Source organism: Sus scrofa, chromosome 6, assembly GCF_054392235.1.
Source record: "Sus scrofa isolate SSC_HxYL_T2T_F1_AM1 chromosome 6, Sscrofa_HxYL_maternal_Yorkshire_Landrace_v2.0, whole genome shotgun sequence".
NCBI classification, from domain to species: Eukaryota; Metazoa; Chordata; class Mammalia; order Artiodactyla; family Suidae; genus Sus; species Sus scrofa.
Window position 1 is genome coordinate 112,504,835 of NC_139388.1, and position 27,793 is coordinate 112,532,627.

The 27,793-nt window shown below is 43.0% G+C and overlaps 1 protein-coding gene across 1 annotated transcript in view; it reads right to left on the reverse strand.

The window, feature by feature from the left end:
• LOC106510679 (uncharacterized) overlaps positions 1–27,793 on the reverse strand; it is a 99,085-nt gene that overhangs the window by 5,399 nt on the left and 65,893 nt on the right. Inside the window, exon 5 of the mRNA XM_084959116.1 lies at positions 825–2,663. The gene's annotated coding sequence lies outside the window, so the exon portion shown is untranslated. The remainder of the gene's footprint in view (positions 1–824; positions 2,664–27,793) is intronic.

The window sequence follows — 27,793 nt, forward strand, 5'->3', positions numbered from 1 at the left end:
ACTAGGACCTGAATATGCCGTGGGAATGGCCCAAGAAATCGCAAAAAAAAAAAAAAAAAATCACCTGGAGGATTTATGAAATCAGATTGCTGGGCTCCAAAGTGGGAAGGGGCAAAAATTTACATTCTTCACATGTTCCCAGGTGATGCCAATGCTGTGGTCCAAGAACCACAAGTACCTAATCATAAAAGTCACCCAAATGTATGATAAATAAAGATTCTTGGGCTCCTCTTGTAGGAATTTTGATTCAGTTGTAGCCTAAGCATTTCAAGTTCCCAGATTATTAGTATGAGGCAAATCTAAGAAAAACTGCTTAAGACAAAAGGGAAAACTAATAGCAACATGTTTATGCTTTCAAGCATCTCCTGACGAAAAATACTTGGTTGTGTAGTAATGCATTAATTTATAAATCATCAAGCAGCCATATACATAAATCGAATTTTTTGGGTTGGGGGGCAAGGGGCAGTCAACAGAACCAGGTGTGCATTAAAGTTTAGTAATATTCCAAGCATGTAAATATTACAAGTTTAGTAATATTCCAAGACATTCCAAGAATATCTGGGCCAAGGAGCTCCTGCTGTGTGTGGCACAGTGGATTAGAATCTGCTGCTGCTTGGGTCTCTCAGGAGGCATAGGTTTGATCACTGGCCAAGTGCAGTGAGTTAAGGATCTCGTATTGCTGCAGCTGTGACATATGTTGCAGCTGCAGCTTGGATTCAGTCCTTAGCCTGGGAACCTCAATATGCAAAATATCTGGGCCAAGATAGTGGCAGTAGTAATGCGAAAGAAGAAACTGAAGTGGCCACTTGATGACTATTACATACCAGAACTGTGGCAGCTGAGGGAAGACACGAAGAGGAATATGACAGTTTCTCCTCAGTGAGCAGATAACCAACACAGGACTAACAAGGAACATAGCAAAGGAAGAATCAATTGGACGACAGCTCCCACTGGAAATAGGAAGAGACTCTTGTTCCCATTCATCATTTGTAATTGTAAAACTCTTATGTAGGAATAAATTCACATCTGTAATTCTAAAGTGAACTTTTACATACTAAAGAATGCAGCAACAATGACACAGTGGACATTTGCCCAACAAAAGCAGTTTATTAAATCACAAGCCAGACTAATGTCCAGGGCAGTAACAATTGGCCTAGAGTACCTTTCTAAGGCATGTCCTTCATGTACATTATGTTCTACTCAAATTCAAGGGTGCCCATTATCCAGTTGAAGATTTACCTGAAAGATTTTTCTTTTGTATTTACCCTTCTATTTATCTATTCATGCAGATAATCATTCATCTGTACCAACTCTGGGCCCTTTAGTGTCCTTTAACATTTCCAAAGGTTGGCAGGAACTAATGAGATGAAACCCAGATCAATCTTAGACCGTGCTGGGCTGCACCCTGCAGGCCTTTCAAGCCTTGTAAGTTGCCCAGGCTCTAGACTGAAGGAAGAACCCAGAGGCGGAGGCAGATACAGTTCTATCAGAGAATCCTACACAAAATTCTAGTCCAAAACAAAGGGCCACCGGTACTGTGTAGGACAGATGACAGCCATGGCAGCAATCCTAGCTACTTAGGGGAGGAGGCTACCATTTATAGGGGGAATTGACCTCAGGTCGGCTCATCTGTTACCAGGGGAACTAGTAACTGGGGCAGGTCCCTCACAGCCCCTCAGGTTAACAACCATCAGGAGGGCAGATGTTTTCCTTTAATAAACTAGCAGGTGAAGCTGTTCTTGCCTCAAGACTAAAACAATCACTAGCAGAGTCAGAGGACAAGCACATTTGTGTGAGTAGGGTGTAAGGGAAGCAGGGGATGTACAAAGAGCAAGACAACAGCCATCTTGAGTGACCCGACCATACCCTTCATCCCACATACCCTGCACAACCCCTTTTTTGGTCCACACTCTTCCATGACATCCCCGGGGTTATATATGTAGTGGTGCCCCACAACCAAATACCACAAATGCAATAGAGACAACAGCAGCTAAAGAGTATCAGAAGTCCAAGAGGTGGGCAAACTGGAGGTGCTCATCAGGTCAAACTTTCATGGAACCCCAGAGGCACAGTGGCATCTCGCTGTAATCCCAGCAATCAAACTCCTATGGCCACCACTGTTATCCAGTCCACTCAGACTAGGGACGAAATATAAAATGTGGAACAAGCACAATACAGAGAAGATCATGACCATTAAGCAAAATGCAAGAAGAGCATTCTGAGATAATACCACCCCTGTGGCCATGTCCTGGCCTGCGTACATACCCCTGGTTCACCATCAGTCCTTACAGCTGAGGCCGGATGCTGGAGAGATAGTATAACCGACCACAGGTTAATACAATGGTACCTTTCTCTGGTAGGGGGCCTGGATTACTTTAGAAGGTTTAGGTGGGACTGAGTATTACACAGATGAAATCTATAAGTCCCTTAATACTCCTATTCCCTAAGGGCAGCAAATGCCCACCGCCAGGGACTTACCTGCTGGTCCCAGGGCCATTTTATAATGTATCCCCCGGGGGTAGATCCTGTGGCAAAGGCAAAAGTTATTGTCCTGACCAATAGCTGGCAATGGTCCTTCAGTGGTCAACAGGTGAACTCCAATTGCGCTGACTCCATGCTTCTGGGTTGACATAGTGACAGTTGCTCCTGGGATATGTTACATGCTGAGAGAGAGAACAGTTTTCTGTCTCAACTGTTATTTAAGCAGTCCATTCATAGCCCAGCAGCAGTGGGGCAGTAGGGATATACCAATGTATTTTTAATCAGCCCATTCCTGAACTTCAGGGCCAGTAAAGTAGGTTCCTCGGTCACTATCGATGTCCATGGGGAGAGTGGGAGGCTTATGTCATGCACAGCTGTTCTACACCCCAGATGCGGGGATTGTGAGTTGCTTGACAACTCAGGTAGGCATTTTGTAATGTCTTCCACCTGTTGCAATGCCTTGTGGACAGCAAAGAGCTGTTGTTCCATCACACTATATTATTACTCTGCCCCCTTCCATAGCTGGGACCAGAAGCCCAAGAGTACTCATTACTTTGCTGCTATCGCAGGCCCCAGTCAAACCCTTCTGGATAACTGGGCACATCCAATTCACAAGCCTGCCGCTGAGTTAATATCCCTAAAGCCTATCTCTTTAATTGTTCAGGAGTGGTGGGTCAGGAGCATGCTTTTCTTACCCAACCAGTAACACCCAAGCATTTGATAGATAATCCAGGCCCATGCATTCTGTCTGTATTCACCAGCCATCACTCTGCAGTCAGAAGAGCCACAAGCACAGGGCTGCTACTTTTAAAGTGAAAAGATACTCTGAGGTTAACAGGATGTCATCAATAGAACATGAGAAAGGCATCTCTCATGGCAATCAGCTGCCACAGGGCCCTACATGCTGGTACACAGGCACCTCAGGATTTCTCCCGCAACATTCCATTCCCCATCCTTATTTCCCAACATCTCGGGGCTCCTGGGAGTTTCCTCTGCCTCCCTCCTGGCTGGGTCACCAACAGTTAGGTTGTACCCCACAGGCCTACAAGCCTTGTAGTTGCCCAGCCCCAAAACTAACAAAAAGAGCCTGGAAACAACAACAAAGACATTACTGACTGATTGGACAGGAAAATCTTACATGTCCAAAAAGAACCTAGAGAAACACACACACCCCCACGGGGTGAGTGGGTGGGCGGGTAGTTGGGTGGGTGGATAGGCGACAGCAGCAATCTTCACTACTTAGGGGAGGAGATTACCATTTATAGGTGGAATTGACCTGGTGGCTCATCAGTTACCAGGGAAACTAGCAGTTGGGGCAGTAACAACCCTCAAAAGGGCAGATGTTTTTCTTTAAAAAACTGGCAGGTAGAGCCGTTCTAGCCATGAGGGAGCAAGCACACTCATGTGAGAAAGATGTAAGTGAAGCAGGGGCTGTTCAAGCACTGGATGTACAAAGAGCAAGAGAACAGCAATCTTGAGTGGCTTGACCATATAGACCATTGATCTATTTTGATAAGCTATTTGAGAGAAAAAAGCAGACTTAAAATAAGGGTGATATGGATTTTCAGTGATCCAGGTAACAGCCTAACAAACCCAAGTCAGCAATCCCTGGAAAAAGAGTAAGGCAAGTTAGGGAAAGCCTCTAAATTAGAGAAGGGTATTCGGTTTTCAGGTGGGATGAATTAGAGAAAGAGCATCCCTGAATATCACAGAGAGCTGCTGAAGCAACAATGGCTGGAGAGACTAAGGTTAGAGAGAGAGAAGATAATCTATATGGGGAAAGAACCTGAAAAAGAATGGATGTGTGTATATGTATGACTGAATCACTTTGCTGTCCAGCAGAAATGATCACAGCATTGTAAATCAACTATATTTCAATAAAACTAAGAGGAAAAAAAAAAGCAAAGACTCCAAAAGGAGAGCTGAATTCTGCCAATGTATTTCCCTGGGGAAAGAAGCTGAGCAATCCAGGCTTCACCAGCCCAAGGGTCACTACCAGGGAAGGGAAAGCCGTGCTGGGAGTGTCCCCAGGCTGCACTGACAGAGTGGGCGAACTGAAAAGTCTTATTCAGTTTCCCCTCAAGATGTTAGTCAAATGCTGATGTTATACAGGATGGAGACTAAAAAGCTATGCTAAAAACCTTAGGGTAAGTGATTAATCATAAATTTCATGTATATTTTATCACCATCAGAAAAAAAAACAAACTTTTTTTTTAACAGTTTTCAACAGCCCCACTGTACTAAAAGGACCAACAATAACTTTCAGGACTTACCCTCTTAGGTGAAACTAACTTACCAGATTAACTACCAGACTCAACTGAAAGGCCTGGCAGGCTATGACATAGAAACAGGGGCTATTTTGTTAGGGGCTGTTAGGGCCTTGCTGAGATCAGAAGTGAGGAGTTGAGCTCAGAAATACCTGGGGAAGAGGTTTCCAAACAGAACAGCAACAGAAAGGCCATGAGGCAGAAGCACATTAGCATGTTGAGTCCTCATCCGAAGGAGAGAGAAGCACGGGACCTGGTGGGTGAGGTGGACAGGAAGAAATGCAAGGGCAAGGTGATGCAGTGCCTGGTGACCAGAAAGGATTGGGTTTAGTCTGCATGATACGGGGAACCGTGAGGGAAGGGAATGTGGTCTGACCTGGACTGGTAAAAAAGAATTATTCAAGCTGATGTGAGAAAGGGCAGTGATGACAGGGTGGGGCAGAGGGAGTAAAAGTGGGAGCAGAGATACTTAGATTCTTGCAGCTGTCCTGTGAAAGATGGTATTTTAGTTTAAGAGGGTAGCAGTGGAGTTGGTTATCTGAAGGTCAAGCATCAGGATTCACTGGGTGATTTTAAGGTGTCTAAGGGAAAATGAAGAGTTAGGAATCACTCCAAAGTTTCTGGCTTGTGCAGCTAGTGAATGAGGAAGAAGCAGATCAGCAGTGGAGCAACAGGGATTTACTTTGAACACGTTAAGATTGAGATGCGGAGTTCCCTTTGTGGCTCAGTGGTAACAAAGCCAACTGATATCCATGAGGATGCAGGTTCCATTCCTGGCCCCACTCAGTGGATTAAGGACCGGGCACTGCTGTGAGCTGTGGTGTAGGTCACAGATGCAGCTCATATCCCGCACTGCTGTGGGCGGCATAGGCCGGCATCTGAAGCTCTGGTTTGACCCCTAGCCTGGGAACTTCCATATGCCAAGGCACAGCTTCCTAAAAAGACGTGCTCGTGTGCACACTCTCCCTCTCTATGTATATTTACCTTAATGAGATGTATGTATATATATATATATATATATATAGAGAGAGAGAGAGAGAGAGAGAGAGATGCTTTGCAGGATTTCAAGTAGAGACATTAGGTAGACAACAAAATATGTGACTCTGAAGTTCAGAGGAGAGGCCAAGAAGGTGATTTCAACTTGGAACTCCAACCTCTAGATGCCATTTGAAGCAACTGGCTTGCATGAGACCACCAAGCTTATATTATAGATATAAAAGAGGTCTGGAAGCTTGAATTAGATTAGGGTTAAATGGGAGTTCCCATCGTAGCTCAGCGGTTGTTGAACTGACTAGTATCCATGAGGACACGGGTTTGATCCCTGGCCTCACTCAGTGAGTTAAGGGTCCGGTGTTGCCCTGAGCTGTGGTGTAGGTCACAGATGCAGCTCCAATCCAGCATTGCTGTGGCTGTGATGTAGGCTGGCAGCTACAGCTCCAATTTGACCCCTAGCCTGGGAACCTCCATATACCACAGGTGTGGCCCTAAAAAAAATTAAAGTTAAATGAAATTGTACGCATACAAATTCTGAGAAGAGCTGATTGCAATTTGGGCTTCTAGTAACAGAGATACTGGGTTTCAGGGCATGTTGGCATCTTGATGGTCCTTTAGAGCAGGTGGCCAATCAGTGATAAGTACAGCCTCCTTGGACTTTCCTGTCAGGGAGTTTGCGTTAGTAAGGGGGGAAGATTAGGACTATGAAGGTGGTCTACCTGGGGCAGGCTGAGCTTTGGAGGTGCTTCCCAACCATGGAGCCTCACAGTTCAAGGGTCAGGATCCCTAAAGGTCTGGCCTCTCTACATTTGCTCTAGACTGCACCAGAATGTGATGGACAACAGGGTCCTGCAAAGCAGACTTCACTAAACACAATTTTTTGTTGTTGTTTTGTTTGCTTTTTAGGGCCACATTGAGGCATACGGAAGTCCCAGGCTAGGGGTCAAATCGGAAGTACAGCTGCTAGCCTACACCACAGCCACAGCAACACAGGATCCCAGACCCACTGAGCAAGGCCAGGGATTGAACCCTCATCTTCATGGATACTAGTCTGGTTGGTTTCCACTGAGCCACGATGGGAACTCACAGACACAGTTTTCAAAAGGCTGTTTGAGTGCAGTCTGGTCAGTCACCCTTGTTTGGGTGGAGATGACAAGATGAGTCACAGTCACACACTGCTGATCTGGTCACCATTCCTTCTCCATTACATCCATGTGTGTGTCTACCTTTACTCTAACTCTAGTGTGTATAGACATGACTGTTTAACTCTCAAGAAAAAACTGCGTTTCCTTTCCTTCCAAGTTCTCAAACAGGATTTCACTGTGGCCTCCACGTCCTGTTAGCTCACTTGACAGGGTTTGTTGGGCATCTCCAGGGATCCACAGAAAAACCTGCCCATGGAATAATAGCAATCATAAGGCCAGATGGTGGTGCCAGGATGGAAGACATCTAAGAGGACAAGCTTGGTGACACACACGACAGCAAAAGAGGGACAAAGTTTCTGGCATTGGATTAGATTTAGTTGGCAATACTAGGAGTCATGCTTCCTGTGTTTTTTTAATTTTTTTCTTTCATGCCCACACCTGCAGCATATGGAGGTTTCCAGGCTAGGGGTCAAATCAGAGCTATAGCTGCTGGCCTATGGCATAGCCACACCAGATCTGAGCCACATCTTTGATCTACACCACAGTCATGGCAATGCCATATCTGAGCTGCACCTGCAACCTACACTATAGCTCACAGCAACACCAGATCCTTAACCCACTGAGTGAGGCCAGGGATGGAATCTGCATCCTCATGGACACTATGTCAGGCTCTTAACCCACTGAGTTACAAGATGAACCCCACTTCCTGTTTTCTAATGCTTGTTATTGAAACAGTTACTGGAGCAGCACTGAATCATCTCCATAAACAGGGCCTTTCTGCACTTGTACATTACCCTGTAATCAAACACCCTCCCCACCAGTCTCCAACACACCCTCTCCTATGCAGCTGCTCTCACTGTGGGTCAGGCCAATGACAAGGTACCATGTTAAGGCCATCAATGGTGCATGGCACTTCTGCACAGAGGCACACTAAGAGGAGGCAGGGGCTTACTCAATCCCTGTTTTAAGGCAGCTTTGGGTGTGAATTCATTAAGCTTGAAAAAGGAGCACCAAGAGAATGAGCAGCAGGAAGGATATTCAGAGCCCAATACAGTGTCTTAAATGTGGAAAGATTTAACAATGTTTGTTGAATTAATAAACGATAAGTGAGATTGAGAACCAGAAAAACTTGCTAGGCTCTGCCAACACTTCACTGTAAGTCTCTGCATTTTGGGGTTTTGGCTCCCCACCTGTACAATGAGAAGACTGGCTTAACAATATGACCTCTGAAATTCCACCCAGTTTCATTAGCTTCTCTCAATTATATGATTACCATCTTTCAGGAGGGCAGACTGGAGAGCAGTTAAAAGCATGGCCTTCAGGTGACCTCCTGGGGCTACAGGTCCACAGTGCAGCACCTGTTGCTCCAAGCTCCACACTCCTGCACCATCAGTCTGACTTTTTCTTCTCTGCCATTGTGCCTACCCCATTGCAGGCTGGGAAATCCTTGAATCCTTCTAAAGGTTGGCTTTTGGAGAAGTGGACACCTTGATTTGGGGTTGGGGGAAGCTTGGCCTTCAGAGCCAGGCAAACCAGGGCAGGAGTTCCAACTCTGTCACTTAGAGTAGGACATGGCCAGTGCACTCAAATTATCCAAGCTTTCTGCACCTGCAAGTAACAAGGTTATTGTGGGATTGAATGAGATACTACAAAACATGCTACAGAGCCTGGCACATAGTAACTATTCAATTACAGACCATTGTCATCATTATTGTCGGTACTGTATTCAGTGGTGATGATATCAGGAAGAAAGCCTCTTGGAGAAGAATTTGAGCTGAGCCTTAATAACTAAGTAGGTTTTAGGGAGACCAGGGGAGGAAAGTGGGAGAGGGGGATTCATAAAGGGAAAGGGTCACATGCAGGCAGCAGAACAGGAGGAGTGTTAGAGGCAGTGGTGGGGATGACAAGAAGAAGGAAATTACCCGAGTAGGGACATCACAGCCCAGAGAGCACACATGGGCGCTTAAGTTAGGATCCCTAAGGAAAACTGCACAAAGGTGGCTCCGTGACCCCAATACTCCTTCTAACCCCCCTGGATCCTCTCCACATTTTAATGTTCAAACTCTGGAGGAGAGAGAGAGCAGGTGTTACTTCTAGGTCATTAAGTCATTTCAAATACTATCATTTTTGAAGAGTGAGTTTAATTTAATTCTATAAATTTTATTCCATAGATATTAATTGACCACTACTTATTTGCTCATTTTGAAGGCAGCAGACTAGAGGCAGAAGTAGAAAAGCCTTTCCAGGCCCAGATGAAAGCCAAAAGACTGAATTAATACTTTTAGAAAAATACCTACAAAGGGATTTTTCCAAAACGTGCACAACCTTGTTTCATAATTCAGGCCTTGAAAGAGAAGCCAGTTTGCCTGTCTGCAGATGCAGCACACAGAAGGCTGATAGCTCAGCTCATAGGTATGCATTTCAGGTACAAGGTGTCTGCTGGGCAGCACCACCTGTCCCCCAACTTACTCTCCCAGGCACCCCATTTGTTCCAGACAAGAGGAGTAGCCAGGTTAACCTGACACAGCTGCTGAATTTTCCAAAGATGCTCCCCAGCACACCTCACCCTCTCTCTGCATAGAGAACAGATGAAATCCTCCTTCACTGGGAACACTACAGTGGGAGGTGCACTGAGGAGATTCCCCCCACCCACCCCACCAAAAAAAAAAAAAAAATACTAGAACATGACCTACTTAATGTCCAAACACCTCCAAAGGAAAACGATGTGGAAATGCTAGAAACATGAGTATCTGTGAAATCAGCTGTGTAAATGAAGATGTACAGCATTGTTCTATTTGTTTTTTGACAATGTATTCACTGCCTGTTCTTCATTCATTAGAGACTGAGACAAAAACCTATGGCCTTGGTCTCACGGGGAGATAAACCACTGCTGCGTGGCTTTAGTCTCCCTCCTAATTTACCTGCAGGAGCTCTAGAATCATTCCCATTTACCTGGGATCCTAATGAAATGCTCCCCATCACAGAATTACTCTTCATGGTCAGGTTTCCTACAGAACTCCAGGAGGCTCCTGATCAAATAGAAACTGACCCCCCCCTTTTCTTCTGCTTTTTAGGGCCACACCTGCAGCACATAGAAGTTCCCAGACTAGGGGTCAAATCAGAGCTGCAGCTGCCGGCCTACAACACAGCCACAGCAATGTGGGATCCAAGCCATGTTTGCAACCTACACCAAAGCTCATGTCAGCGCCGGATCCTTAACACACTGAGCAAGGCCAGGGATCGAACCTGCCTCCTCATGGATACTAGTCAGGTTCTTAACCCACTGAGCCACAACAAGAACTCCCACAACTGAAAACTTTCATGGTCATTCTCACCTGGGCAGCAATTCATTTCTCAGGTAACCAGCTACCATGTTGGAAAAGGAGAACAGGGTCTTGAGGAAGGGTTTTCTGGAAAGTGAAATGTTGAGGAGCAGAGGGAAGAGTCCAAGGTAAAATGTACTCCCCATAGAGCAGAGAGACCAGGCACTGCCCAGGAAAGGCAGCAAAGTAACTCTGGGCACCCCAGAGTTTGTTCCTTTGGGTTCCTAGAGTTGTATGTACCTGCAGTGATCACAGCAATGATGGTGGCGGGCCTGCTCTCCCAGATCTGTTCTTTAAAGCTACACTGCACAGCAGGGACCCCTCTTGAGTGGCCTTGGCTATCAGCTGTAGCAACGTTGAATCCTTAACCACTATGACACTCAGAACTTCCTATTTTCATAATTTTTCAGAGGAATTAATGAATATTTAAAATAGCTCACTTTTAACTTCTAATATAGGAAGTATCAATCTATATAATCCATTTAACCAAAGCATAATTTTTAAGTTGAAAGGGGTCCTGGAGTTCCTACTGTGGCTCAGTGGATTAAGGATCCAGCATGGCCACAGCTGTGGCTTAGGTCACAGCTGTGGCTTGAAATTGATCCTTGGTCTGGGAACTTTCATGTGCCTGGGGCATGACTGAAAAAGGGGTAAAAAGGGGGCTCCTGATACCCAAAATGTGAAGAACTGCAGGTCTGGTGGGGAGAGGATGTACTTTGGGTTGAATGAACTGAGGCGCCAGTCATGACTCTGCTACTTATTAGCTGTGTGACCAGGTGAGGACCACGTGGCTGGTCCTCAGGTTTTTTGTGGGTTTTTTGTTTTTTTTTTAACATATGTAAGATAGCAAACCAATCCTCCCTCATAAACTTATTAAGAACATAAAGTAATATGCTTCCTATCTGGCACACAGTAGGAACTAAAAAATAAGAAAAAAATTAAGAAAACTATTTCCTATAAAAAGATTTTATTTCCAGGATATGAGACTTCTGTCTTAGCAGATCTAAAGTCATAATCTTTTTAATGCTTTGAGCATCATCTGTTAGACAATTTCAAGACCTCTAAGAAAGGAAATCTCTTTATATGAGATTTTAGGAGCTAGAGGGCCATTAAGGGCTGCACGGCTCAGGGTCAGAGCTGCATATTAATTCATTGACATGCAAAGAACAAAATGTCTGCTCTATAAATTGGTGTGGGGAAGATGAAGGGCAGGAAGACGAGAAAGGGAAGAAAATCTGTTTTAGAGGGAAAAAATATTTGGGTGAGTACATCCAAGCAGATATATAGGAAAAGGGTGATGATGTGAAGTATCTGACATTCTGAGAATAATTTTTAGCATCCCATATGAGAACTGAAAGTTTGGCCTGGAGTTTTCTTGGACTTAGGCTTTTTAAAGAAAATGTTATGCTTATGATTAACATTCTTTTAATGTAAATTTTAATAAGTGTGGATTCACATGGGCAGTTGTGAGAAATAATAGATCTCACAAACACTTCACCAGGTACCCACAATGGTAACATCTTGCAAAACTATAATCCAATATACCATCCACCCATCTTAGTCAGATCTCCCCAGTTTCACCTGTACACCTCTGTGTGTGTGTGTGTGTGTGTGTGTGTGTGTGTGTGTGTGTGTTTAATTAGTTCTATAGAGTCATGCACATGTTCAGGTAAGTACCAGTCAACTGGTAACCAAAAATTTTTTTCCATTTCTAAAATTTCCTCATTGCAAAAGTGTTGAGTAGATGGAATTATATAGGAACATTTGGGGATTGGCTTTTATTCAAGCAGCATAATATATCCAACTGGTTGCATGCATCAATACTTCATTCCTTTTTATTGCTGACTGCTGTTTCACGGTGTGGATGTACCGCAGTTTGTTTATCCTGTTGAAAGAGATCCAGGTTCTTTCCAGTTTGGGGCTATTATAAATAAAGCTGCTATGAACATTCACATACTGATTTTTGTGTGAATACACATTTTCATTTCCCTGAGAAAATGCCCACGGGTGTCATTACTGGATCATATTAGGTAATAGCATGATTTGTTTTACAAGAAACTGCCAAATTGTTCAGAATGGCTGTAGCTTTTACATTCTCAGCAGCAATGCATGAGTGATCAGTTTCTCTACATCCTTGCCAGCATTTCATGTTGTCACTATTTTTTTACTTTAGCCACTCTGATAGATATGTAATAATATCTCATTATGGTTTTAATTTGCATCTCCCTGAAGGCTAATGATGCTGAACATCTTTTGATGTGGTTATTTGCCATCTGTATATCATCTGTATTCAGAAATGTCTCTTTATATCTTTTGCCCATTTTTTTCTGATTAGATTTTTTTAACTGTTGAAAATAGTTTATATTGAAGTGGAAACCTGCTTACTTGTGTCAATAGAAACCCATCTTGCAAAATTTATTTAAACAGAAGTTAGCTTTACCCCACAGCAATTTCAGAGGGGCTAAGGGTTTTTTATAGCCACCTGTGAGTACCAGTTTATAAGATAGGGTTAGATGAAAATGAAGCATTGATGCAACCACTATGGAAAACAGTATGGATGTTCCTCAGAAAATTAAATATAGAACTACCATATGATCCAATAATCCTACTACTGGGCATATATCCAGACAACACTACAACTCAAAAAGAGACATGCACCCCTATGTTCACTGCAGCACTATACACAATACCCAAGACATGGAAACAACCTAAATGTCCATTGACAGATGAATGGATTAAGAAGATGTACATATTATATATATGATGAAATACTACTACTCAGCCATAAAAAATAACAAAATAATGCCATGTGCAGCAACATGGATGCACCTAGAGATTCTCATATCAACTGAAATCAGAAAGAAAAAGACAAATACCATATGATATCACTTACATGTAGAATCTAAAATATAGCACAAATGAACCTGTCTACAGAACAGGAACAGATTCACAGGCATGGTTGCCAAAGGGACGGGGGGGAGGAAGTGAGATGGTTGGGTTTGGTAGATGCCAACTATTACATTTAGAATTGATAAGCAATGAGAAGACGTTCCCATTGTAACTCAGCAATAATGAGCCCGACTAGTATCCATGAGGATGTGGGTTGGATCCCTGGCCTCACTCCATGGGTTAAGGATCTGGTGTTGCAGTGAGCTATAGAGTAGATCGCAGACACGGCTCGGATCCCATGTTGCTGTTGCTGTGGCTGTGGTGTAGGCCAGCAGCTGTAGTTCTGATTCGACTCTGAGCCTGCAAACTTCCATATGCCATGGGTACGGCCCTAAAAAGCAAGAAAAAAAAAAAAAAAAAAAGATAAGCAATGAGGTCCTGCCGTATAGCACAGGGAACTGTATCCAATCTCTTGTGATAGAATATGATGCAGGATATGAGAAAAAGAATGTATATATGTGTGTATGTGTATGACTGGGTCACTTTGCTGTATAGAAGAAATTGGCACATTACAAATCAACTATACTTAAACTTCTTTAAAAAGGAAGTAAATAAAGCAACTCAATTCCCCAGATCCTTAGGATTCCCACCCCTCCTTGGGGATAAGATTCACACTCACATACACACACTCTCTCCTCCCACAGACCTGCTAATTCATACCCATTTCTTCTAGCAAAAGGGTGCCAAGTCCAGCAGGATCTGCCCTCGGATGAAGAGGTGGACTGAAGTGGTTTGTTTCAGAGCAGAGCATCTGTCCTTGCTGTCCCACAGTGGTGTCTTGAGGATCACCTGGGCACAAGTGAGGGTTGATAACTGGCTCAGTCTCTAGACCTGGGTGGAGAACAGACTCAGCTTTCGGAGAGTCATATGGCCAGCGGGTGTGGGCAAGAGTTAAGGAGTGGACTGAAAAATGCTTCTAAGCTGGGAGTTTGGAGAAAAGGAACTGGAGAGCAGACAGCGTGGAGGAAGGTGGCTATTGTATAAGTACCATCTGACCTTAGTCAGCAATCCCAACATTTCAGTCCTCTGCCCCTACCTTCCTTATCAAGGCACTTAACATATCAGCACTGGCCAGCCCTCCACAACTTGGAAAGCTTTTTTAAGCCTGACAAAAGAGTTGAAAAGTTTATCTGGAAGTGCTCTTCATTTCAAGCTTTGATTCCACTGTCTGCACATCCTCTGATGTCACATAAAAAGATTCATTACGCTAACCTTGCCCTGCTGAACACAGCTCCACCACTTGCTCAGAGAAACCAAAGATGTCTGTTTTCTCCTTCAGAAAAACAAAACAAAACTTTCCCATTTTCATTTTCTTTTCTGTTCCTTTTAGAAGACAAGTCAACAAGGAAACACACTGACTGGTCGGTCATGTTATTTTTAAATAAATTTTTAATAGCAAATAAATTTGTTCCATCTGGAAAAAAGCCGATGGCATTTTCAGCAACAAGGCTCAAATGAGGGTGAATTATTTCAAAATTTTTTCAAGTTTATTCAGATCCACATCACACTGGTCACTCAGTGTCAGTGGCACTTCCTGACCCTGAGGAGGGACCAAGCCCTTGGCTGCTCTTCCCATCCCTTGAGGCCACTTGCCTCTCACAATATCAAAGACCTTTTGCTCACCACACCCCCACCCCTCTAAGGTTTCTGCCAAGAGTTTCTGGGTGGCTGTAAGGGGTAAGGGGGGACACTGTGGGTCATACTGTGGTGGTAGCTGACACTGAACCTAACCCAGCCACTGGCAAAGGCATCAGATGGCATCATGCCTCAGCCGCCATACTTTTGACTTCTCTGAGTGTTGTTCCCAAAGCACACAGCTTCTCGTTTGAGAAGAGGGAGCAGAAACAGCCAGCAAGCATTTAGGGAGAGCAGAGAAAAGATGGTCCTGGGGCCCCATTTTGACCCATACAGCTCTCATCTGCTCTTCAGGGGCTCCAGAATTAAAGACATCCATAGAAAGGAAAGCACAGTTATTTGTACACCTACGGTTGTAGCAGTATAATTCATGGCAGACAAAAAGTGGAAACAACCAAGTGTTCCTAAATGTATGAATGGATAAATAAAATGTGGTGTATAACTCTAGGTGGGAATGAAAATTGGTACAGCCACTATGAAAACATTATGGCGATTCCTTAAAAAAAAAAAAAAAATAGAGCTACCATCCAGCAATCCTACTCCTGGGCACATATCTGGAAAAGATGAGAACTCCAATTTGAAAAGATAACATGTACCCCAATGTTCACAACAGCACTATTTACAACAGCCAACACATGAAAACAACCCTGTGCCCATTCACACATGAATGGATAAAGACATGTGGTACACACACACTGGAATATTACTCAGCCATAAAAAAGAATGAAATATTGCTACTTTCAGAAACATGGATGGATCTAGAGAATATTATATTAGTAAAGTAAGAGAGAAAGACAAATATATATCATTTATATGTAGAATCTAAAAAATAATACAAATGAATCTATATACAAAACAGAAACAGACAGACAGAGAAAACAAATTTATGGTTACCAAAGCAGAAAGGGTGAGAGAGAGACTTAGGAGTAAGGGACTAACAGATACAAACTACTATACATAAAATATAAAAGCCTCAAGGATTTACTGCATAGCACAGGGAACTATATTCAACATCTTATAATAACCTATAGTGGAAAATAACATGAAATATATATATATGTGTGTGTGTGTATATATATATATATATATATATATATAACTGAATCACCTTGCAGTACACTTGAAACACATTATAAGTCAACTATGCTTCAGTTAAAAAATGTGGGAAGTTCCCATCATGGCTCAGCGATAATGAACCCAACTAGTATCCATGAAGATGTGGGTTTGATCCTAGGCCTCACTCAGTGGGTTAAGGATCCAGCGTTGCAGTGAGCTGTGATGTAGGTCGCAGATGCAACTAGGATCCTGCATTGCTGTGGCTGAGGCGTAGGCCAGCAGCTGTAGCTCTGATTAGATCCCTAGCCTGGGAACCTCCATATGCCTCGGGTGCATCCTAAAAAGCAAAAAAAAAAAAAAAAAAAAAAAAAAAAAAAAAGTGTGGGGTATATATACAATAGGATATTATTCAGCAAGAAAAGGGCAATTCTGACACATGCTACAACATGAATGAACCTTGAAGACATAGCGCTGAATGAAGTAAGACAGACACAAAATATCAAATATTGCATGAATCCACTCCTGTAAGGTAACTAGAAAAGTTAAACGTGCAGAAACTACAAGTAGAATAGAGATTACCAGAGACTGGGAAAGTGGGGACTAGGAAGTTGTTTAAGGTTAAGGGCATGATGAAAAGAAGTTCTAGAGGTGGATGGTGCTGGTTGTAACAACAATGCAAAACGTACCTAATGCCCCTGAACTGTACACTTAAAAATGGTTACAATGGGGGACCGTGAGGAGATTATGTTGACATACCAAAGACAAACACCGTATTTCACTTCTACCTGGAATCTAAAAAACAAAACACATGAACAAACAAAAGAAAATCAAACTCACAGAGAACAGACTGGTAGTTGCCAGAGAGAAAGGGAGTTGGGTGAAATGAATAAAGGGAGTCAAGAGGTATAAATAAACTTCCAGGTATAAGTCATAAGTAATACATAGCATGGTGACAACAGTCAAAAATATTGTATTGCATATTTGAAAGTTGCTAAGTCTTTTTCTTAATTCTATGAAGTATAGTTGATTTATGATGTTCTGTTAATTTCTGCTCTACAAAAAAGTAATTCAGTTATACCTCTCTCTCTCTCTCTCTCCATATATATATATATATATATATATATATACATACACGCACACAGACATTCTTCTTCATATTCTTTTCCATTTGGTTTATCACAGGATATTGAACATAGTTCCCTGTGCTATACAGTAGGACCTTGTTGTTTACCCAGTCTATATATAATAGTTTGCATCTGCTAATCCCAAACTCCCAATCCTTCCCTTCCCCATCCCTCTCCCCCTTGGCAACCACAAGTCTGTTTCTCTAAGTCTGTGAGTCTGTTTGTTTCATAGCTAAGATCATTTGTGTCATATTTTAAATTCCACATATAAATGACATCATATGGTATTTGTCCTAAGAAAGTAAGTCTTAAAATCACTTTTTTTGGTAAGCTTTTTCATATCAAGAAAAAAAAAATGTCACTTTGGTGACAGATGGTAACTAGACTTATTGTGGAGATCATTTTATAATGTATGCATATGTTGAATTATTATGTTGCACATCTGAAACTAATATAACATTGTATGTTAATTGTACTTAAATTTAAAAAATAAAAATAAAAAATTATCTTAAAAAACAAAAACATAAAAATTAAAATTAAAAACTGCAGTTCCCAGGAGTTCCCGTCATGGCGCAGCAGAAACAAATCCAACTAGAAACCATAAGGTTGCGGGTTTGATCCTTGGCCTTGCTCAGTGGGTTAACGATCCGGCGTTGCCAGGAGCTGTGGTGTAGGTCACAGACACGGCTTGGATCCTGTGTTGCTGTGGCTCTGGCATAGGCCAGCAGCTACAGCTCTGATTATACACCTAGCCTGGGAACCTCCATGTGCCCCAGGTGCGGCCCTCAAAAGACGAAAGACAAAACAAAAAAACAAAACAAAACACCTGGAGTTCCCAGTGTGGCTCAGTGGTAACGAACTAGACTAGTATCCATGAGGTTTCAGGTTCGATCCCTGGCCTCACTCAGTAGGTTAAGGATCCGGCATTGCCATGAGCTGTGGTGTAGACAGCAGATGTAGCTTGAATCTGGCATTGGGGCTGTGGCGTAAGCCAACAGGTACAGCTCTGATTCGACCTCTACCCTGGGAACTTACACGTAACGTGGTTGTGGCCCTAAAAAGACCAAAAAAAAAAAAAAATTAAAAACTAAAAATAGTAGTTCCCACTGTGACACAATGGGATCAGTAGCATCTCTGCAGCGCCAGGACACAAGTTCGATCACCGGTCCAGCACAGTGGTCTAAAGGACCTATCGTTGCTACAGCTGAAGCTTAGGTCACAAATGCGGTTCAGATCTGAACCCTGGTCTTGGAACCCCATATGCTGTGGGGTAGCCAAAAATGAAAAAAAAGAAAGAAAAATAGGAAATAACAGTATTCCTCAATACAAACAGATACCTACATATACCAATTCCCACAAGAGAAATATATCACAGAAAAAGAAAACATGGCTAAAATGGTAAATTGTTATGTATATTCTACCACAATTTTTTAAAAAGGAAAGAAGAGATGTTTGTGCTTTTCACTGCCTCTAGGTCCTTTTCTAAAGGAAGGCTTCTGAGTATCATAGTTGTTAGGTGAGGCAATAGTTAGTGACTAAACTACCCAGTAATGTGCTGGTAAATGTTTAACAACTGGCTCTCGAACAAGAACAAAAAATACCTGTGTGCAAATACTGGTACATAAGTTTATTACAAATTTTACTGATATAAAGGATGTGAGTCACCCAATTTACTATTACTTCTACTACTACTAATAAAACGTAAAACACTCTTTATTTTAAATTCCACATAGCAATTGATTATTACAGAACAATATCTCTGACTTTTGCTGAACTCTTGTGTTTGCAGCCAATGATGGTTGCAACTGATGAACAAGTACAGTTCTGCCAGGAATGCTGGTTGATATTTTCATGTATCTTAATGACTAAGACAAAAATGAAAAGACAAATCATTTGTTAATGATTTAAGCAATTTGTTTTGATGAATCAGATGATAGTTTTTGAATACTGGAAGAATATTTCCTCAATTTTTTGTGTTCTTCATAATATAACAGCTACAGGCACAACACACTTTTAAGCTTAGTTTACACTTGGTGTAAATACTCCTACTGTGGCTGATTTTCATCTATCAATGTGAAGTCATTTGAAGGCAGTGACAACCATTGTAAATACATAGATTGTATCAGATACACAGATGGTATAGTAAAATAATTAGAATGTGATGAGTTTTAGTATGTTTTAAATATAATTTATTCAGCTGTAAATTTATATAACTTAATTTTTTTGTCCTTTTTTTTTTTAAGGCCACACCTGCAGCACACAGAGGCTGACAGGCTAGGAGTCAAATCAGAGCTGTAGCTGCAGGCCACAGCCACAGCCACAGCCACAGCAACACCAGATCCAAGCCTCGTCTGCGAACTACACCACAGCTCACGGCAATGCTGGATCCTTAACCCACTGACTGAGGCCAGGGACTGAATCTGTATGGTCATGGATACTAATCAGATTCATTTCCGCTAAGCCACGACAGGAACCTCCTAACATAATTTTTAAAATAACTGTTTAGCAAAATTCCTGAAAATTTAGCAATTGCCTCTCACAGGCCTGTACACATGTTTGGCAAGCCATGAAGGAACCTGTTTTTCTACAGCATTATGGAACCATGGAGTAGCTGCCCACCTCTAACTCAATCCCAGGAAGTAGAGAAATCAGGGGCTCCTGTCACACTGGAACTCACGACTCTTCTTTCTCTGTTAGTTTTGTGCATCCATAGATCTTGTTGCTTTGTGGTGCAGCATCCTCTGTACAATATTTCTCAGAGAATCCATTTTCTTCTCCATGTTTCCTCTGTGGCTCACTTTGGTGTTGTAACTTGTTTGTTTCTATTTCCCTGTTCCTTTCACTCTCATTGCAGTCTGGCTGTCCTGCAGGTGTCCCCCTTTCCTTTTTCCATCAGATTTTCAGCTGCCATTTTCTACGGTTTTCACCTATCTTCCTTCTCTTCTTTTTCTATCATAGGAGAGGCTTATATTTTTAAAAGGGGCCACAGGAATCTGTGTCTATCAAGCCATGAGGAAACCTACAGCAGACTCAACCTTCTGGGGGAATTTTATTCCTAATTTTCTGATGTTCAATGCTGCATTTTATTTTTATTATTATTTTTTCTTTTTATGGCTGCACCTGTGGCATATTAAGTGCCCAGGCTAGGGGTTGAATCGGAGCTGTAGCTGCCAGCCTACCTACAGCCACAGTAACGCCAGATTTGAGCTGCATTTGCAACCTACACCACAGCTTAGCAATGCTGAATCCTTAACCAACTGAGCAAGTCCAGGGATCAAACCCACATCTCCACAGACACTATGTCAGGTTATTAATCCACTGAGCCACAAGAACGCCAATGCTGCATTTTAATGAACTAAACATTGAGATGGGGGAACTCTACAGGATGTATCTTAAATGAGATCCTTAGGTGGCTGACCATTAAATGGGATTTCATTAGTGAGAAAAACATAGCAAAGGAGGAACTGGTGGAAAAGGTGACCCCAAGGGAACATCAATGACCCCACTAGCCCCTGCACTCCAAGAATGTGAGCTGATCTCTGCTCAATTCAGGGTCCAACAGGAAGTCTCTATGGACTCTTTGGCCTTAAAAGAGTTGAGGGGGGATTGAGGGTTGCGGGGCAGGGAGACCAGCTCTCCCATGTGGTCCCTACACCTAGACCTGCCCTGCTGTTATTCCTGCCCATTTTCACACACAGCACTCTGCAGCTGCAACCTTCTCACAGAGCTGCAGGTAGGAAATGAGATGCAATAACCTGGCCTCTTATCTCCAGCCCTATGTGGAAATTTATCTGTCTACCTCCCCCCACCATGAGTTCAGCACATGAAGGGTCTACACAGCAGTTCGCCTGTGCTCTTTTCTCCTAGTTCCCCGCCTTCCAAAATGTTAACAACAGACTCTCTAGGAAAAAGGCCCTGGTTTGAGGATTTGCCAACTTCCATGGTGAACACATTTCTATTTTTTTTTTTCTAGTGACACCCATGGCATATGGAAGTTCCCAGGCCAGGGATCCAATCTGAACCACAGCTGTGACCTATGACATAACTGCACCAACACTGGATCCTTAACCCACTGTGCCAGGCTGGGGATCAAACCAGCGCCTCCACAGAGGCAAGCCAGATCTTTAACCCACTGCACCTTAGTGGGAACTCCCTGAACACACACTTTTACCATGGTTGATTTTAAGTTACTGAACATGGAGTTGAGAAGACATGCCCATGGTGGGCTCTCAGGAACTGTATCCTGAGGTCACTAGTTATTGATGGCCCAAGCCCAACTTTCAGAATTTAAAATCCTGTCTCAAAAACCCAACTCTTACAACAGAAACCTTGACTTTCAAGACTTTCCTTCTTGCTATGCATATATCTTATCTATTTTAGAACTCAGAGTTAAGACTTTGTCTCTTTGTCAGCTCTCTCCTGAGGGCAGAGCATCTAGGATCCTACCCCTCTCTCCCCAGCAGTATGAGAAAGCCAATAGGTACAAGAAAGCCTGGAGAATTATTATATCAAATCAATTATTCAATCAAAATATTATCCATTACCCACTTACAACTTTTTTTTAGTGTTTGAAATTAGCAACTGTACTGCTGATAGAGACTACACTAAGAAATTTGTATCAAACTTGGTATGAAATTAAAGGAAAGGCCAGCCACTAAGCCCTCTCTGTGAATGAAGGAAGGAGGGAGGGAGAGGAGAAGAGAGGAGGGAAACAGAGGGAGGGGAAGTAGGGGACAAGAGAAGAAGAAAATTCCTAGAGTTACCAAAAATGTGGTATTTTTGTTCACATTTGACACATCAATGGTTTCAGTAAATGTACTTGCTAAGAACAACCAAACCTCATTTGAAGCTATCATTAAGATGAAGGAATCAGAGCTCTTGAAGGCAAGGCCCAGGTCCCCAGGGGCCCTCCCTAACCCCCACCAGGGGCTCTGCAGCTCTTAGCCACTGGGGGAATGGCAGTCAAAGCTCAGTTCTTGTCCCCACTGCCTCCCGCTTCCCTGCTCCTCCTGCTACTTGAGGGCAGAGTTTTGTACTCCACAGTGGGAGAAGCTAGGGTGCAGATGCTCTGGTCCTTTGACGCCTGACCCTAAGTTCCCACCTGGAAAATGCAAGGTAGAGAATCTTAAATATCAGGACTATCTTTTGATAGCTTGCGAATTGTTTTCTTTCCCCTCCTCACTCTGACAGATGGTAGATTGTCTGAGGTACCTCAAAGTGTCTTTCACTTAAAACAGTGAGAAATCATTAAAAGTGAAAAGTGACAAAGACAAGTTCCAATTAACCTAACCACCTAATCCTTCTGGAGCCTGGGGAAAGTAGAGCCTCAAGCCCAGGGATTTCTCTACTAGTTGTGTTTGTAAGAGTGGCTTAGCATCTCTCAGCTGAGGTTCCCTCATCTGTAAGTGGAAATGATGCTTACACCATAAGGTCAATATAAGGAGTAAGTGACATTTTATGTAAAAGGGTGATTTGAAAATTAGAGGGGCTTGTGTTTTGTTTGTACCCTTTGATTTTTCCCTTCTCCAATGCCCCCTATTTTAGTCCTCTTTCTACAAATATCAGCAACATAATGTATATGCTTCCAGGCTTTTCTTCAAGGAGTTGCCCATAGAAAAGATATCTATGTGTGTATATGTTTTTATATGGCTTAAACAATTTTTTATGTCAGTATATTTAGGTCCACCTCATTTTAGAAAACTGCAGCATATTTTCCACAAAAAGTGTGTACAAGATCCTGCTGTATAGCACAGGGAAGTATATCTAGTTACTTGTGATGGAACATGATGGAGGATAATGTGAGAAAAAGAATATATATGTATATACATATACACACACACATATATGTATGTATCACTGGGTACTTAGTGTACAGCAGAAATTGACAGAACAATGTAAATCACCTATAATAGAAAAAATAAAAATCCTTTAAAAAAAAGGTGTACAATTATCTATTTAGCTATTCCTGTTTTTAATGAATATTTCTATTATTTTGAATTTCTCACTGGTTTTTCTTCTTGCTTTTTAGGGCCGTACCCACTACATATGAAAGTTCCCAAACTCGGGGTCAAATTGGAGCTACAGCCACCGGCTTACACCACAGCTCACAGCAACGTGGTATCTTTAACCCACTGAGCTAGGCCAGGGATCGAACCCACATCCTCATGGATACTAGTCATTTCCACTGAGCCACAACAGGAACTCCCTTAATTTCTCACTGTTAAAAATAACATTACATGAAGAAGATCTTTGTAGGTGCTTCCTTTGGTACATGGTTCAAGTCTCTCTCTGGGGCAGCTATTAACAATAGAACTTCAGGGTGATGGGTTATACAAAGTGACTCTTAAGTGGCTGTACTCACACCCAGCTGTGCATGACTATAATTTGAATTTCCTCCATTAAAATGAGGTTAAGCATCAATTTATATAAATCTTGACCACTTTTATTATTTCTTCTGTGAATTCCCGGTTTAGACCTTGGTCCATTTTCAATAGTATATTTTTTTTCTTTCTTTAAATGATGTGTTAATTCTAATCATTTGCGTTTTGTTGTTGTTGCTTGTCAAAACCAGAGTTCTATAGAGACCACTGTTATCATTACTCAACATTGATTCTTCTCAAAGACAGAGATGCATTTTGTTTACCTTTGTAACTTCAGCATAAAGCTAGAACTGCCCTCCATGAGTGTTAATGGACTGAATTATTGAAAGAGCCATTTCTGGAGTTTCCGCTGTGCCACAGCAGGATCAGCAGCAGTGCCAGGATGCAGGTTCGATCCCTAGCCCAGCACAGTGGGCTAAAAGACACAGCGTTGCCAGAGCTGATGTAGGCAACAGATCTGATGAGATCACTGCCCTGGAAACTCCACATGCCATAGGGCAGCCAAAAAAGGAAAAAAAGAAACAGCCATTTCTGTTTTTTTGAAATCATACAAGTTTTGACAGAAATCATCTAAAACAGGACTTGGTTAAGCAGGTTTTGAAGTGCAAAAAGGTCAGACAAGAACCCAAGGTCACACAAAGACATACTCACTGCAGGAAGCAGCTATCACCTGGGGGCTGGGGTTAGTGGAACCTGGAGCCAAAGAGAGGCTAGGCTGGTGCTGGTGTCTCTAAAGTGGGTGCCAGGGAAGGAAACCTGGTAACTGGAACTTCAGGCTTCTGGAATCAACCATGGCTGCCAAGGTGAAGACTCTGCTGCGGAGACCATAAGCACTATAAGAAAGAGCAAGTGCCTTCTCCCCCTCCTGCCCTCCAGCACCCCCTATGGCAGGACTGAGTATAGCAGAGGTTGAGCTAATGGTTTAACTGAAACATTTCTAATAAATCAGGGTATTTTTCCTATGGCTGAAGATGCTAAAGGCTACTCTTTGATGACTTCCTCCCTCTTTTTACATTGCCTGAAAATTATCAGAGGAAATGGGAGTGTGGCACGTGAGTATCAGGGGTCTGAGATGCTTGGAGCCCTGCCTGTTGGAGGTCACCCCCATCCATCCCAGCCTGGCCTTTCTGAGTGGACCTGGCAGAGCACTCCTGCCACTGGCAGCAGGGAATCACATGCACATCCACACCAAGAAATATGCTATCACACTACTGGCCAGGGGCAGGAGAAATTGGAGAGCACATAGTCTGTGGCTCATACCTCATACCTGGGATGCTAGAGAGAAGGTGCAGAGAGGTCCTCTACGGCTCTAGGAGGCAGGAGTGCCTGGCACATCCTGCTGTGATTTGGGACAAACACCCCACATTTGCCTCAGTGGATTTAATGACAAGGAGAAACAGAGTACTTCCTTATTCAAAGACACACTGATTGGGGAGTTCCTGTCGTGACGCAGCAGTCACAAATCCGACTAGAACCATGAGTTTGTGGCCTTGCTCCATGGGTTAAGGATCCAGCACTGCCGTGAGCTGTGTTGTAGGTCGAAAACTAGGCTCAGATCTGGTGTGACTGTGGTATAGGCCAGCAGCTTCAGCTCCAGTTAGACCCCTATCCTGGGAACCTTCACATGATGCAGGTGCAGCCCTAAAAAGCAAAAAAAAAAAAAAAAAGAAAAAAAAAAAGAAAAGAAATATTCATTATGCTGAGGTATGAAGACTTTCCTGTTAGTAAGACTGATTAACTCCCTGACCCAAATTGATATGATTTGTTTGTGTTTTTCTTTTTAAGCCGGAATCTAAATGAAGCTTATTTTTTGCATGCCTCTTGAGCTGATGTTGAAGAGTTATGACCTATCTATCACATTGCTCCAGACAGGTAGATGGCATTGCCACATGGCTCAGGAGAGGATAAACTTCTACTACTTCACCAAGAGTAACCATCTGCAGACACTCAGCTCTGATTCCCCCAGGAGAAAGGCAAGAGTAGATGGAGTAGAGGTTATACTAATGTCTTATCTTAGCTGCCATGCCTTTCCAAATGCTTTGTCTCTCTTGCTCATGCCAAGGCAAGAGGCACCCTTCAGCACTGACATCGGGAGAATCCACCTGGGGGCTACAGTGAAGGACAGTGCTGACTCCTGTTCCCACTCCAGTTCTCTTTTCAACATGCCGTTTCCCCTCAGACCACCTGGGAATAGAATATGCTTTCCTGCTGGCCCCTGGCTACCTAGCACCCCTACCTCCAACACCAGCCCCACCTTAAGATAAGGTCTTCTTCCTGGGCAGAGTTTTATGCTCCAGACCATTCCCTCACTCCCAATGAACTGTAACCAGTTTCCTATCTCAGTCTACTAGGGCTCTGCTCTCTGTTTCCCAAAGGCTTGACTCGAAAGGCAGGGGAGACAGGAGGCACTGCAACTCCATGCACAACAAAAATCAGAGGTGGAGCCCTTCTTTAGATCATGGTGAACACCACCAAATTCTCTGGACCTACATAACAAGCCAGCACTGTGATTACTCCCTAAGTGCAGACAGTGAGTGGATCACTGATGGGCATTGTGCTATAGCAGCTGGGAGAGGCAGCACCAGGAATACCTGCGGGCACTATCAATCACAATGGATGCAAACAAGAATCAGAGTACAATGGGTAGGATCAGCCTTCTGTATGCAGAAGCCAGCACTTCAGAGTTGTAAACATGGGTCAGCAACTCTGCCAAATATAATCAGGAGACAAGAGCACCTCTCCTGTGGATTAAGAAACATAAGTGTCTCTAGAGTTTAGGACCAGTGCACCCTGAAGACTGGAACTTTTTAAAAAATCACCTATTTTAGCACTTTGTGACTAATGTCCTGTTAGAAGGATGGTGCTCTGCATGAATTTCAGAATCGAAAGAGGAAGCCAAAGAGTAACTATCACTTGGTATTTATCCTGTGCTGCAAACACAGGTCACTGGATAAAATAAAAGCCAATGTTTACAGTACACTTACTGTATTGGCCAGGCCAGAGGTAAGTAAGCTTTATATCCATGTTCTCATTTAATCTTCACAAGCACATGATGAGATAGGCTTATCTATCAGCCTTCTGTGAGTTTGATTACTAGGAATCAGTCTCCCAAAGCCTTATTTGCTCTGGAGGATCTGATGCTACTGAGCATCTGATCTTACAAAGCGAAGAGTTGGGGACTTGGTGAATCCACCAACATAGAGCCACCCTGAGGGTGCCAAGCTGAAACAGATGGCTGGACTCTCTTAAATTTCTTGATTACCAAAGAGATCATCTGTTCCAGCCCTTGGTTGACCTGGACAGCTAATCAAAGTCATGCTGTCCTTGCAAGATGAGAGGCTCCAAATGTGCAAAACCCAGATTGGAACAGAGACATGATATGGAGTTCAAACAGGCCAGTCTCTGCAGAAACCCAAACTGTTTCCATCATATGCTTTACTTTCAAGGACTGAAAATTAGAAATCAGAATGCATTCCACTAGAGACAAGTGATCTGTCTCAAATAGTCCTTGTAAGGGACAAAAGCGGATGTGGGGTAGGAAATGCCTTGGCAAGGATTCTTTTTTGTTTTTTTGCTTGTTAGGGCTGCGCCTGCAGCATGTGGAGGTTCCCAGGCTAGGAGTCAAATTGGACCTGTAGCTGCCAGCCTACACCACAGCCACAGCAACGCCAGAACCAAGCTGTGTCTGCAACCTACACCACAGCTCATGGCAACGTCAGATCCTTAACCCACTGAGCAAGGCCAGGGATCGAACCCAAAACCTCACAGTTCCTAGTCCTAGTCAAATTCATTTCCACTGCACCACAAAAGGAATTCCTTGGTAAGGATTCTAACTGCCCAGGAAAGGAGAGGAATCTCCACTCAAAAAAAAAAAAAAAAAAAAAAAAAGGCAGCTTCTTGATGAAGATTCGAAAACTGACCTGTTGATATTATAATCTTATTGCAAAGTGTAAATACCTAAAAGGAGAGAATTGGGAGTTCCCATCATGGCTCAGTGGAAACAAACCTGACTAGTATCCATGGGTTGGATGTGGGTTCTATCCCTGGGCTTGCTGCAAGCTGTGGTATAGGTTGCAGACGCAGCTCAGATCCCACGTTGCTGTGGCTGTGGTGGAGGCCAGCAGCTACAGCTCTGATTCGGCCCCTAGCCTGGGAACTTCCACATGCCACAGGCATGACCCTAAAATGACCAAAAAAATTAAAAAATAAAAAATAAATAAAAGGAGAGAATCATCATTCTGACATTATACAGCTTTCAACCTAATTTCAGTCAGAGCTGATGACTCCTGAGCTGATTACCTGTGACATGTGGAACACCTGTCTGCTGCCCTCACATAATCGAAAGCAGCAGGAGCAGGAGGGGCTGGCGTGCTGTTACTGAACTAAGATGAAAGTGGTTGTTGAAGTGTATCTGGTTTGGCAATTAGATGCTTTATTGTA